We start from the raw sequence: 12,745 nt of genomic DNA, 5'->3' as shown, positions 1-12,745 counted from the left end.
ACAATATTATGATACTAAATATCATGACAGTCGCGTGGTATATTAATAAATAGTGCGAGAAAAATACTGAGAAATCGTTTATCTGTAACATTTTTTCTACCATTATGCCAGAACGAAAGGCAGTCGAAGGGAAAATCCATCAGTCATTCTTATGAGAGGTAAGAAACGAAAAATCCTAAAACACAAGGCGAGAGTTAGTTCAAACGTGTCAAAACAAAAATTTTCAGATGGTTTGATGGGAGGGAAGTAATTTGAAATTCTTATTGGTGGATATGAATTGACTTTTGATTTGACGTAAAAGCGTTTTTCAATATACGAATAAAAAAGAATAGCAAGTTTTGTTGATTACGACTTTTTTATTCAAATAATATGTTATTATTTTTATGCCATATTCATGAGTATAAAATTCACCGCATACTAGCGTGTACTGTAACAATATAACGAAGAGAATTATTCTTCAAAAATGATATTGGCAAGGTCTCAAATAGACCCGGCATGTAAATGACGTGTAGGTACATAAGAGCGCATCTAAATTCATCGATTGATTACCCTCATCTCTAAAAGTAACTTCGGTAGAACTTAAATATAAGGAAACTATCTTTCGCCCCGTATTATGTTCACTAACTTGCTTAATGTCTTTCATATTTTGCTCCTCAGTTAGGTACAACGTGTCCATAATATTTTGGATGTCTTTAATATGTGATGAAAGACATTATATATGGACATACACCAGCGCGATCACGTCTAAACTCTTGGACGTACTTTCTTAACTTTGGAGACAGATTATAAAGAAAAAAAAAGATAGACCAAAAGCCAGATATAATTTTGTAGTAAATTTTACAAGAGTATACTAAAGCCACTACATTTATTTTTGGATATGTATGTTTAATTTTATTATGACTTTTAAAATAGTGTAGATATAGAAATATTCGAAATAATAATTGTCTTTTTAAATACTTATCCAGGTATTTTTTTTTATTTAAATACAAATGTTAAGAACAAGTGGCGCCAAATTTTCAACAATTACTGTCCACAATCACATGACCAACTGCGGCTTCAAATTGGCGCCGATTGGATTTTGGAGCCGCATGCTGTGGAAAGAATGACAAGGTGGAACGGTCACATTAAACCCTTTTTAGTTATATTACCAAATTTGATTCAAGTTGAAGATTTGACAAATTCTCGCGGAGTCCCTGACTTGGCTCGTGGAATCCGGAATCCCTGCTACAGAGCCAAGCTGACATGAAGTCGAACTGTCTGGAGTCAGTGAGTCAATCGACATGGATCAAAATTATAAATATTTATATTAATGATTCAAATCATTGTATGTTTAGTGTTTTATGTCAGATAACGAAAAATTGTTTGAGATTCATTTAAGGTAAACAAAACCAAATACTTATTTTAGATTGTATTTTGATGTATTTTGAATGATTTTTGTTACTCGTATTCTTTCAATATTTTCAACATGAAGGCAAAAAAGGGCTTTTTATCTTTATTCAATAGCAAATCATGTTTAGTATTTATATTAAACTTTATACCTACCAAATATATTATCTGCATGTAAGCGGACGTATTAATTATAAAACCAAATACTTCTAGGGTCTTCTAAATAATTTGTGAATTAATTGAAAGTGTAAAAAAATATTAAAAATAGATAAATAAAAAAAGCAATGTTTCCGCCCGGGATCGAACCGGGAACCTTGTGCGTGTGAAGCACACGTGATAACCGCTACACTACGGAAACCGGTATGTGACCTTAGCAAAAATAGATATATGAAAATATTGTTGATGTGCAGTGTTTTAGATTATTTTTATTAACTTATTTGAATTTTTTGTAATACTGCAATCAAACAATACGCTATTAATAAATGTTAATATCCGATATTGAATACGAAACTAACTTTTTGTATTGCGGCGTCTAGTGTTGTATCACGGTCAGAACCAAAATTGTAATGTACATCACTTGTATTCTGCCGGTGTTGTTTTACGGTAAAAAGTCATACCACAGCTTCGAAAACATATTCTTACACAGTTGATAATTAAATTTGTGTATTTGGTATGACTTTAAACGTAACCGGGTGATAACGAGAAAGGTAAACTTACTTTTTTAGTAAGCTGTAGCTTGATTTAAATTTTGCATGTATGTGCGTAGCAAATTATGTTATGGTTATGCTTAAACATTCACGTTACCCCAGCCCATTATAAACTGCAAATATTTCAGTTAATGTGGACTTAGTCATTTTCATATTAAATTTCGGCTATTCCTATAATCATCAATATTTCATTTATAATCATCAAAATCGATAGCATTATCCAGTGAATACATATTATAATTGATAGAAATTCATCAGATTTCATATACTTTTCATAAATTATAAATGCACACAAACATACCGTCACATTATATTACGAACAAAAGAGAAAGATCTAATCTAAAAGTAAATTCGACAAAAGGAGACATACCTACTCAAGTGTAGGAAATAAATATGAAAGTCAGGGGTGAAATCAAGATTTATGACTTGTGTTGTTGGCTGTAAGAATGTATAGAAAAACTAGTATGATTATAATTAAGTTTTAATACTTTTTTGATAATTTAATAGATAAAACAAAAATAGCAAATAATGATGATGAAACCTTATAGACATATTTATGTTGCCTAACTAAGCATTTTTTTTACTTAAGTACTGTTATTTTGTCAATCTGTAATTTTGTATCTGAATTTTGTCAATTTTGTAAGGAGAAGGTTAAAGAGTCAATTTTTCCGATCATTGTTTCACACGTACGTGGATATTTTGAAGTTTTCCAAAAATGAAAATTTGTAAAATTCATTATTAAGTTAGGTTAAGTTACAAAAAGACCCGGGAGGCAAATAGTTTGCTGCCCCTCGTTTAGACAATGAAACTGATTGTATTGTGTAGCAACCATACTACTAAGCATTAAATTAGTGACACACTTTAATATGTAGGTGTTGTTGTTAAAACAAAACATTAGAACAATAATAATTTTCAGCATTTCCTCAATCATAACTAGATCAGTAGTGTTTATTTTGAATGGCAATTACGACAAAATCTATCGTTATGTATGTACTGCATTAATTAATATAAATAAGAAGGACAATATATGAATACCCACTCAACTCATCAAGTCCGTCACGAGACGTATTGGCTATTGTCACGAGTTCTTCACTTGACATAGTACATCCGTTATTCCACTCGAATCAAGTCTCTCAGTGTATTTTTATAATTATAATCAATCTTTTGATCATATCGATATCACCAGTATATCATTACCTCGCGATATTTATCAACACGTTTATATCATTATTAAAGTATTATTTAATTCTTGTACCGAAGTGATTAATTTCCACATTATCATACCTCTAAAATGTAATTACTTGTAATAAATAATATTATATGCCACAACAATATACCGAAATAGTTGAAATATATTTTAATTCATTTATTTTGTAAATTTATGCATGGGTTTTATATATTAGTATATTAATAAACATGCTACCCTATTTTGTAGGCAATTTCAAAATAACTCTACCCTATTAAAAATCGAGAGTATTATTTTATATTTCGTGATATTTTTTCATGACAATGGCGAATGTATCCCCAGCCATAAATCAAAACAATCTAGATAACTAATGTCGTATACGCAAATTATTCCCGGGGTCTGCGTCTCGTTTCCCTTCAAATAGCCAACTTTAGTCTTGTCCCGACAATCGCTCTGGGAATACACTCGTGCAGTGATGCCTGAACCATGTATTCTTAAAATCTGGATTTTATTTAACCGTATTTTATACTCCGACTCAAAGAATACTCAACTCATCAATACGGTGGTACTTTAAAACATTTTAACAAGAATTAGCTGTAAATCATTCCTAGATTGTGTTCACCCTTCTAAACTCACCTCAGATAAGTGAAATATATCAATATGCATTTATTTTATTCAACAAATAATTCATAAGATTTTGAGAATGTAACATTCTATATATTGAACATACATAACTTGAAAATACCTCAAATATATATCACTAGTTGAAATACGATGCTCCATCGGTTTACCTATAGTCAAAAATAACGCAATTTGAAAAGCATTTCATGTATCACCTACTAGCTTAAATTGTCGCAATTAGATAGGATGCTCGTAGCATAATTGGTTAATGCACAGTTGACGCCATACCAGTGGTTATAGGTACATTTTCAAATCCCATCGAGCATCGTATTTTTTCAAATATGATATTTTCTAGTGGTTAGGTATATAATATCTGAAGTGTTTTCAAGTTATGTATGTTCAATATCAATATCCGATTTGCATTACCAATAGCAGGTTAGTTTTTTACCTTGGATGAACTTACAATCAACGGATTCCCCCGGTTTCTAAGGAAAAGGTGTTTCAGGGAAACACAAGTAAATATTGCGAAAAACGTGTCTGGCAAATTATACGTATCCAGTTGGCCATATCACATTTCATCGTGACCTATTGATTGAAACGGAAATAGATGGCTGTGTATGAGATCAAACTCATTTCTAAATAAAACATTTAAAAATACCTAATAAAAACTACCAGAATACAACGAAAATACAGATTGAAGAAAATAAGGAGATACGTAAATTATAAATAAAATGTCTTTAAGGTCATTAAAACAATTCAAAATCATGTTTAAAGTTAGGTTTAAAACAACAAACGAATGTCTGTTGATGAATTTATTATATTAAATAACTTTATAATCAACATTCGGTTTGATTCTATTTAAATAATACCTAAATAGAGCTTTATTTATTATTTTATTAATATACTTACATACAATGGGAAAGTATGCTTAAACTTTGGTAAAAGGCGTACAAAATCAGAATTAAAAAAAAATATTGATAGGGGTAAAAATGGAGGTTAGCAGCTATGAAACCAATAGCTTCATAATATACATACAACTGATCGACATCGAATCTTATGTTTTGTATGCCAAAAGGTTATTCCTTATCATCATCAGCCGGGGTCAATCCACTGCTGGATGAAGGCCTCTCCAATCTTCTTCCAACTCACTCGGTCCTGTGTCATTTGCTGCCACGTATTTTCACCGAACTTTACCAATTCGTCAATCCAGCGGCTTTTAGGGCGACCCTGTGGCCGTTTCGTGCTCCTTGGGTACCACTGGATGACAGCATTTGTCCAGCGGCCGTCCTTTCGGCGAGAAATGTGCCCCGCCCATCTCCATTACAGCTGTTTGGCAGCATGTAGAAAAAATATTTTTGTATCATAAAAAAATCTACGTGGGAAAACGCTTTGAAAAAAAAAAGTTATTTTTACGATTATCTCAGAACTTGTTTTGATGACTTAATGCTTTCTGTCAGTATACCATCTATATATTATATTATAAAAATAATGATATATATATATATTATAATCTCAGTTTACATCATATTATTATCTATGATACTGCCAATTAATACTGATTGATAGTCAAATATCAAAATATACGTATTTGTTCATTCCATGCATTACATGATCATTACATTACAGTATTACAGTCAAGATCTAGTACGAGTAGCTTTATCAACTGAATAAAGTTACTTGTATTTACGTTTATTACATACTGACTGTTATAATATGAAGCTGTTTATAGTTTAAACCATGGCTTCGAACCAGAACTGAACCGATAACCGAAAAACCGTTATTTTTATCGGAACGAAAACCGGAACCGAATCAAAAAAAAAATATCGGTTTCATCGGTTATGTACAAGTTCAAATACGCGCGTTACCATGATCTTACTCCCCACTTCAGTTATCGTGACACATCTCGACATAAATCTCATAATTTATAATATTTTTTTTTAATTATGGCTACGGCCGTGTAGTGCAACATAACAATTCATCAGTATTCTACATTCTAGCCCACATTATAAATGTTTTAGAAAGGAGTTCTTTGAAACAACCTACTAAATTATTTATAACTTAGATAAATGTATAAGTTTAGTATATCATATTTTAGTATTGATAAATAATTACAAGATAAAAAGAACTTTTTATAAACAACTTTTTAAATTTTCTGTTGAAGCATATAAACTTGACTTGACTAGCTTAAACGTTCAAAAAAATTTACACTTGATATGTCATATTGATTTCCATAGTAACGCACGTATATATTATTAATTTAGTTGCTTGGATCCCAGACCCCTAACAACCAATAATGGTGTCGAAATAACTTTTCATACAAAACAGAATTCCCTGAAAATGAATTTAATTCTACTTAAAGATGGCTAAAAGATGATTTAAAAAATGCATTGGCATCGTGTTCTGATATATTCTAAAAGTTTTAAATGTCTAGCTACTCGGGAAATCAGTTGAAAATCGATTGTAAGATTTGTACCGGACAAATAAGAATACGACCTAAGAAAAACGTTGTAATAAAATAATAATGCATAAATGTGGCTATATAAATAATAAATAACTTAAATATGACGTTTCAAAAAACGCTCATGTAGAAAATTCTAAATGTGAGTTAGAACAGTTTTACATTCAGGTGACAAATTGGTTTCAGAGGCATGGTGCCGGGCTATCATACAAGTACCGTAACATATTAAAAATAATTATGGTAAAAAATATTTTTTTTATTACAAATTAAAACATTTAAAAATTAGTCACTCCGAACTGAACCGAAAACCGAATAAAAATAACAATTCAAAGCCCTGGTAGGTATACTGTGTATATTCCTCACAAGAGCAGATGACATTCATTTAATAAAATAAAACAAAAAGGCTGACGATGGTATTTTAATATCAATAATAAATCTACCACATATTCATAAAGCCTTCAGATTGTCCTGTATAAACACATACGTTACACCAGTAATAAAACGAGCGATTTATTTTTATTAAATTTTCCCTACAAGCATGGCAACACTGAACACTTATTTGTCTCAGTAAAGATTTCCTATGGGACGCCAACCGTTCCTTCACTGTAAAATTGTACGCAAGCACGATATTAATCAGAAAATAAGACCTCGGTGTATGGCTTCAGCGCAGTGGCTTTCTCGGAAAGGGAAACAGTCAATTATGAGTACTTTCTCGGGGAAACTGTCTCTTCTTCTCTGCTTGTTTCATATGTATAAATTGCTTTTCAGTGCAAGCTTTGGTTAATTAAATTTTTAATATTCTAATGACAATAATATTAAATGCATCTTTCCTTTTATAACTAAATTTATAATAAGTATGTTTTTAGTTTTAAAATAGGAACACTTCCGGTTTTAGTATTTATTCAGAGTTCACAGAGATTAAGCAACAAAAACAGATAATACTTTAAACGGTACACGAAAACAGATTAACAAGATAAGATGACTCGTTCGACAAAATAAGCAGATGAAGTTGCCAAAGCATTAGTTAAATTCAGGTAGGTATCACATTTGACAACTAGAAACCATACTAACCACTAGAAATGAATTTCTATAGATATGATAATGATCAAAAGGGTTAGAGTACATCAGTAAGACTGTGAGAGATAACAATTACACGTTAACATAGAGTTTAATCCTAATCTGTTTAGATAGCGCATGCTACGTCCAGTCAATAGGCAGATCCATTTATGGGTCTCTTTTTGAAGTCACGCCGCTACAAATTATAGTTTCCCAAACTTTTCGGGCTCTTTACCCGGAAAACGGCGTCTCTATCCTCATCTAATAATAGCTTATTAAAATACATGAGAGAAGAATATATAATCTTTTAATCTTTTAACCTGCGCTCCCTGAGGTTTTCACTCATGTGATCTAATAATATGCTCATGTAATGTTCATGTAAATAATGTTATATTCTTAAATCTTGTGAATTCGTTGGATACAATAAAATGTGTATTGAATAGTGTTTATTTGTGCAAATAATTTTTAGAGTATCAAAAACCTAGTTTGCAAATAAAACGACATAGAACTGAAATATTTTTAAATTAGGTATCTGAAAAAATTAAATAACAAAAATAAAATTACACCTAAATAATATTTAAAGAGAAAGATGCATCTGGGTTTAGACTACCATTATGCTACCATGTTCCTCAACTGTTTCTACTGCCCTTGGTGCCATTACTAAAGAGAATAATATTATTAAGAACTGAATAATATTGTAAAACTATTATATTATATTCAAAGTAAATCAAAGTCAAAATATTATGAAATTCAGACATCTAGGTATGTGTGCTAACCTTTAAATTTGTAGACGAAGGTTAAAAAGAGCAGCATACCTCTTACTACTTTTGCAATACGATTATAATAATATCTCGAAAAAACATTATTGTACTATCTTATCTTACGACTCCTTTTTTAAACGTGATATTGTTTCGTTAAAATTTTATAGTGATAATTTTCTAATGTATGTTATTATTTATTATTTCACATGATTATTTTGTTATTCATCCTTCTATATATATATATATATTATGTTAGCTTCTAGAGTGACCTACCATTATGTCTTAAGCGTAGGGTGTTCAACCAATGTGTGCTACCCGTGCTCACGTATGGCTGCGAGACGTGGACCCTCAACACGAGAGATGTCCAAAAGTTAAGAGTCACACAGCGAGGCATGGAGATGTGCATGTTGGGCATCACGCGAAAGGACCGTAAGAGAAACGAATGGGTTAGGAAGCAGTCAAAAGTACGCGATGTAATAGACGTTGCCAAACAGCTGAAATGGAGATGGGCGGGGCACATTGCTCGCCGAAAGGACGGCCGCTGGACAAATGCCGTCATCCAATGGTACCCAAGGGGTACGAAACGGCCACAGGGTCGCCCTAAAAGCCGCTGGAGTGACGAACTGGTAAAGTTCGGCGGAAATACGTGGCAGCGAACGACACAGGACCGAGAGAGTTGGAGAAAGCTTGGGGAGGCCTTCATCCAGCAGTGGATTGACCCCGGCTGATGATGATGATGATGATGTTAGCCATAAAAAGGTTTTTCGAGATTGAAAAAAAAATCTTATATTTTATACAAAGATTTTAAAAATAATTATTGCATTGTTATTATTGCCTACCTATATATTCACATAATAGATTATTTACTTAGCCATACATAATTATTATTAAATTTTTGTGTATTATGGACCGGTCAAAATACTGACAATAATATCAGTAATAATGACAGTATTCATGAAAATGGCACCCATGTTTTATAAACGTATAATGTATAATGTCTTCAAAAGTGACCTTCCACTGTGCCTAAAGCGCAAAGTGTTCAACCAGTGTGTACTTCCCGTGATCACATATGCGTGTGAAACATGGACCCTAAGTAAAAGAGAGATCCAGAAACTTAGAGTAGCACAACGTGGTATGGAGAGGTGCATGCTGGGCATACCGCGAAAGGACAAAAAGAGGAATGAGTGGATAAGGAAGCAGACAAGGGTTTGCGATGTAATAGAGTTTATTAAAAGCCTTACATAGAGATGGGCTGGACACATAGCTTGAATAAATCAACAAATCTAGTCATCAGTGGTATCCAAGAAGTACAAAACGTCTGCTGCTGCTGGATCGATGGAATGATAAAGTTCTGCGGAAGTACGTGGCAACGCAATGCACAGGACCGAGAGAAGTGGAAGCAGCTTGAAGAGGCCTTCATCCAGCAGTGGATAGATCCAGGCTGATGATGATGATGACACGATTAGTATTACTGCCAGTACCTACCGGTTTCACCTTCACAGAAATAAAATTGTAATTAATTTAATCCGACAGCACTAACAGTAGATATATTATACTCCGTTTACACGTGCATGGATTTACTGCTGACAGTACGTATTATCGCGGCCGTAACAAAAATGTACGTATAAACACGTATCATCGTGCAAATTGCAAGATGGCATGCATGGATTAAAAAAGTTCAGAAACTTCTGAATTTTTACGCGACAATTGGACTGTGAGATATCTGCGTCTACGCAGTAGAACGATAGAAGCAAACCTGCCAGTAAAAAAACTAACTACTCCGCGCAGAAACTCATTTTGAGGTTAACCGATTTTCACTACCTGTAAAAAAAATCACAACATCGCATCTCGCTTACTCTTGAAGAACGTGGAATGTTATTGGCGAGACAGTCAAGACTTTTACGTTTAGTCTAGATTGTCTGCATTTATTCATAGTCGATCGAAATGAATAGTCGTTTAAAGTCAGTTTCCATAAGTTTTGCACTATCAATAAGTTAATAAAAGCTAGTTAATCGTGGAATGTGGATAAAGAAAACTGACTAAGAAATGAGATAATTATATAATTATACTCATCCCAATATATTATCATCTATCTATGGTACTGCCAATACTGATGGCCAAATATCAAATTATTCACCAAAAATATCATTCCATTAAAAATCCTCAAGGGTTCTGCCAAGCAAAAAACATTTAGAATCACTACACCAGACTATTTATAGCAGGTACCCAAGATTAGTTTTAAACGTATGAATGCATATTCATAAAAATATGTATTGGCAAATTAATTGTCTAACGGTATCAACGATGCAATAAAATATTATTAGGTAATAAGTAAAAAATGAATTTGTATTAAATTATTTTTTTTACCTACAGGTTTGGATATTGTTACTTAGTTATATATTTTCTATTTTTTATTACCATTACATCACTGTATGCAGAAAGAATATTTCTGAATATAACGATAAACTAGTCTTTAGGAAACTTTTAAAAATCTTAATACCCACTAGTTTTACTTAAGAATAGAATAAAGTAGAAAATATATAATTTGGCTTATAGAATACTTAAGTAAGCACTTCGGAAAAAATATCCTCCACCATTTTGCTGTGCTCAACCTTTCGCCCTAGAATACTTCAAGCATTCGCAATTCCTCTACCCCGCTAGTGGAAAACCTCAAGCACTTCACTGATCAAAGTTCAATCCCTCAAAGGAAAAAGGTCCTTAGGATAGGGTCATGAAATTTGAAGCGCAGCAAAAATAAGTAGGGACCACGAATCGTGACCCTAGCCCGCCATTTACGAAACGACTTCGGGTAATGAATTAAAGTTTTCGGATATTTAGCCAGGCCAAATTAAATTGTTGTATAATTGAGATGCATGATTGAAGTTTTTATGTGGGTAATTGTAGGTACTTTATTCTTGTTAGAATTATAGCAACATATTATAATAAAAGAAAGGTAATAGGTACATTTTTTAAACAGAAAGATAACCTAGGTCCTAGAATATCTAATGTTTTTTATCTTTATTTTGCCGATTTCTGTGGTAAGATACCAAAAGAAGCAGATGGTATCGAAATAGTTATACCGTGACATGCATTCAATTAAAATGGCAGATACAAATAACAGAAATTGTTTAAAAACGATAAAGATAACTAAATTACAATTGAGATTTGAGCCCCTAGGATTTAGGTAGGTACCTCAAATGTATAAAGAAAGTGTAATTTGTTAAAATAGGGTAGTAAATAAATAACTACAAGATAAAAAGAACTTTTTATATACCACGTTTTTAAATTTTCTTTTGAATCATATTATAAACTTGATGTATTAATAAAATTTTTATATTATACTTGATAGAAATACATACAAATATATGAAATGTCATTTTGACATTTCATATTGATTTCCATAGTAACGCACGTATATATTAATAATTTACACTTTTAACTATAACTTTTTTTAATTATAACTTTCCATACAAAACAGAATTAACTGAAAATGAATTCAATTCTGCTTAAAAATGACTAAAAGTATTAAAAGAATGCATTGTCGCCGTGTTCTGATATATTCTGAAGGTTTCAAATAAGTAGCTAGTCGGGAAGTTAGTTAAAAATATTCACTCGTCCAATACAAATCTTGGAAAAACAAGAAAAAATGTATACTGGACACACATCTGTACCGGACAAACAAGAATACGAGCTAATAAAAACGTAGTAAAAATACAAAGCATATATGTACTAAGCCTACATAATATATATATATATACTATTATATAACTGAATCAGTTAAAGAAAAGAGTCATTATCTAGTGGTAACCACAGAAAAAATGTATAAAATTAATAGTTGTAATTACTATATAAAACATAATAAAAGTACTGAACTTTTAGCTACATACTGTATGAAGTAATTGTTATAAAAATAGTTACGATTGTTTCCGCCCGGGATCGAACCGGAGACCTTGTGCGTGTAAAGCACACGTGATAACCACTACACTACGGAAACATGTATAATTCTAACAATAATAACAGTGTAGTATTTTAATGTAGGCAGGTATGTTAAAAGAAGTTTTTTCAAGCGAATCGTCTTAACAACGATTGTTCGTCAGTTTTGTATTAGCTTTTGTTACTTGTTAGAATTTTTAATTTTGCCTCTGCGTGCTTCTCTCTCCCATGGGTACTCTTAAATTAAAGACATGTAAATTTAGTCAAAGTGCATTTGAATACATGGTGGCTTAGTCTTAGATAACTGTTCATTCCCAGTCATAAAAAAGTCATAAAAAATGATGTTTCACAACAAATGTAGAGTCCCGTGATACGGTTGATTAAGACGGGGTATGGTGCAGGTCAGGTGGGGTTTGGTTATTAACTTCAATATAGATGATATCTTTCAAATAAGTATTTAAATCTAGTTGGCTTGAAGAGCAGGCAAGCCAGGTTGAAGTTATATTGAAGTATCTATAACATGGCCCCCACATCTTGAAGCGGGCCCCCAGGCTAGGATCTTTGACGCCCTCCCTACCTATCGCTAAAGATAAAGGCAGTGTGACGCTCTACAGTAGCATTTTCCAAAAAATGGTGT

General features: G+C 32.2%; 2 non-coding genes across 2 annotated transcripts; both read right to left on the bottom strand.

Annotated features, from left to right (window-relative positions):
• Window positions 1-1,671: 1,671 nt before the first annotated feature.
• On the bottom strand, window positions 1,672-1,744 carry TRNAV-CAC (transfer RNA valine (anticodon CAC)). The gene has a single exon. It is a non-coding gene; the product is annotated as a tRNA-Val (tRNA).
• A 10,352-nt stretch (window positions 1,745-12,096) lies between these two features.
• TRNAV-UAC (transfer RNA valine (anticodon UAC)) lies at window positions 12,097-12,169 on the bottom strand. The gene has a single exon. It is a non-coding gene; the product is annotated as a tRNA-Val (tRNA).
• Window positions 12,170-12,745: the final 576 nt, after the last annotated feature.

Source organism: Rhyacophila brunnea, unplaced genomic scaffold (genome assembly GCF_057557595.1).
Source record: "Rhyacophila brunnea isolate RB1 unplaced genomic scaffold, BYU_Rbru_1.0 scaffold_22, whole genome shotgun sequence".
NCBI classification, from domain to species: domain Eukaryota; kingdom Metazoa; phylum Arthropoda; class Insecta; order Trichoptera; family Rhyacophilidae; genus Rhyacophila; species Rhyacophila brunnea.
Note: the sequence above shows the minus strand (reverse complement) of the source record. Positions and strands in the feature narration are given on the sequence as shown.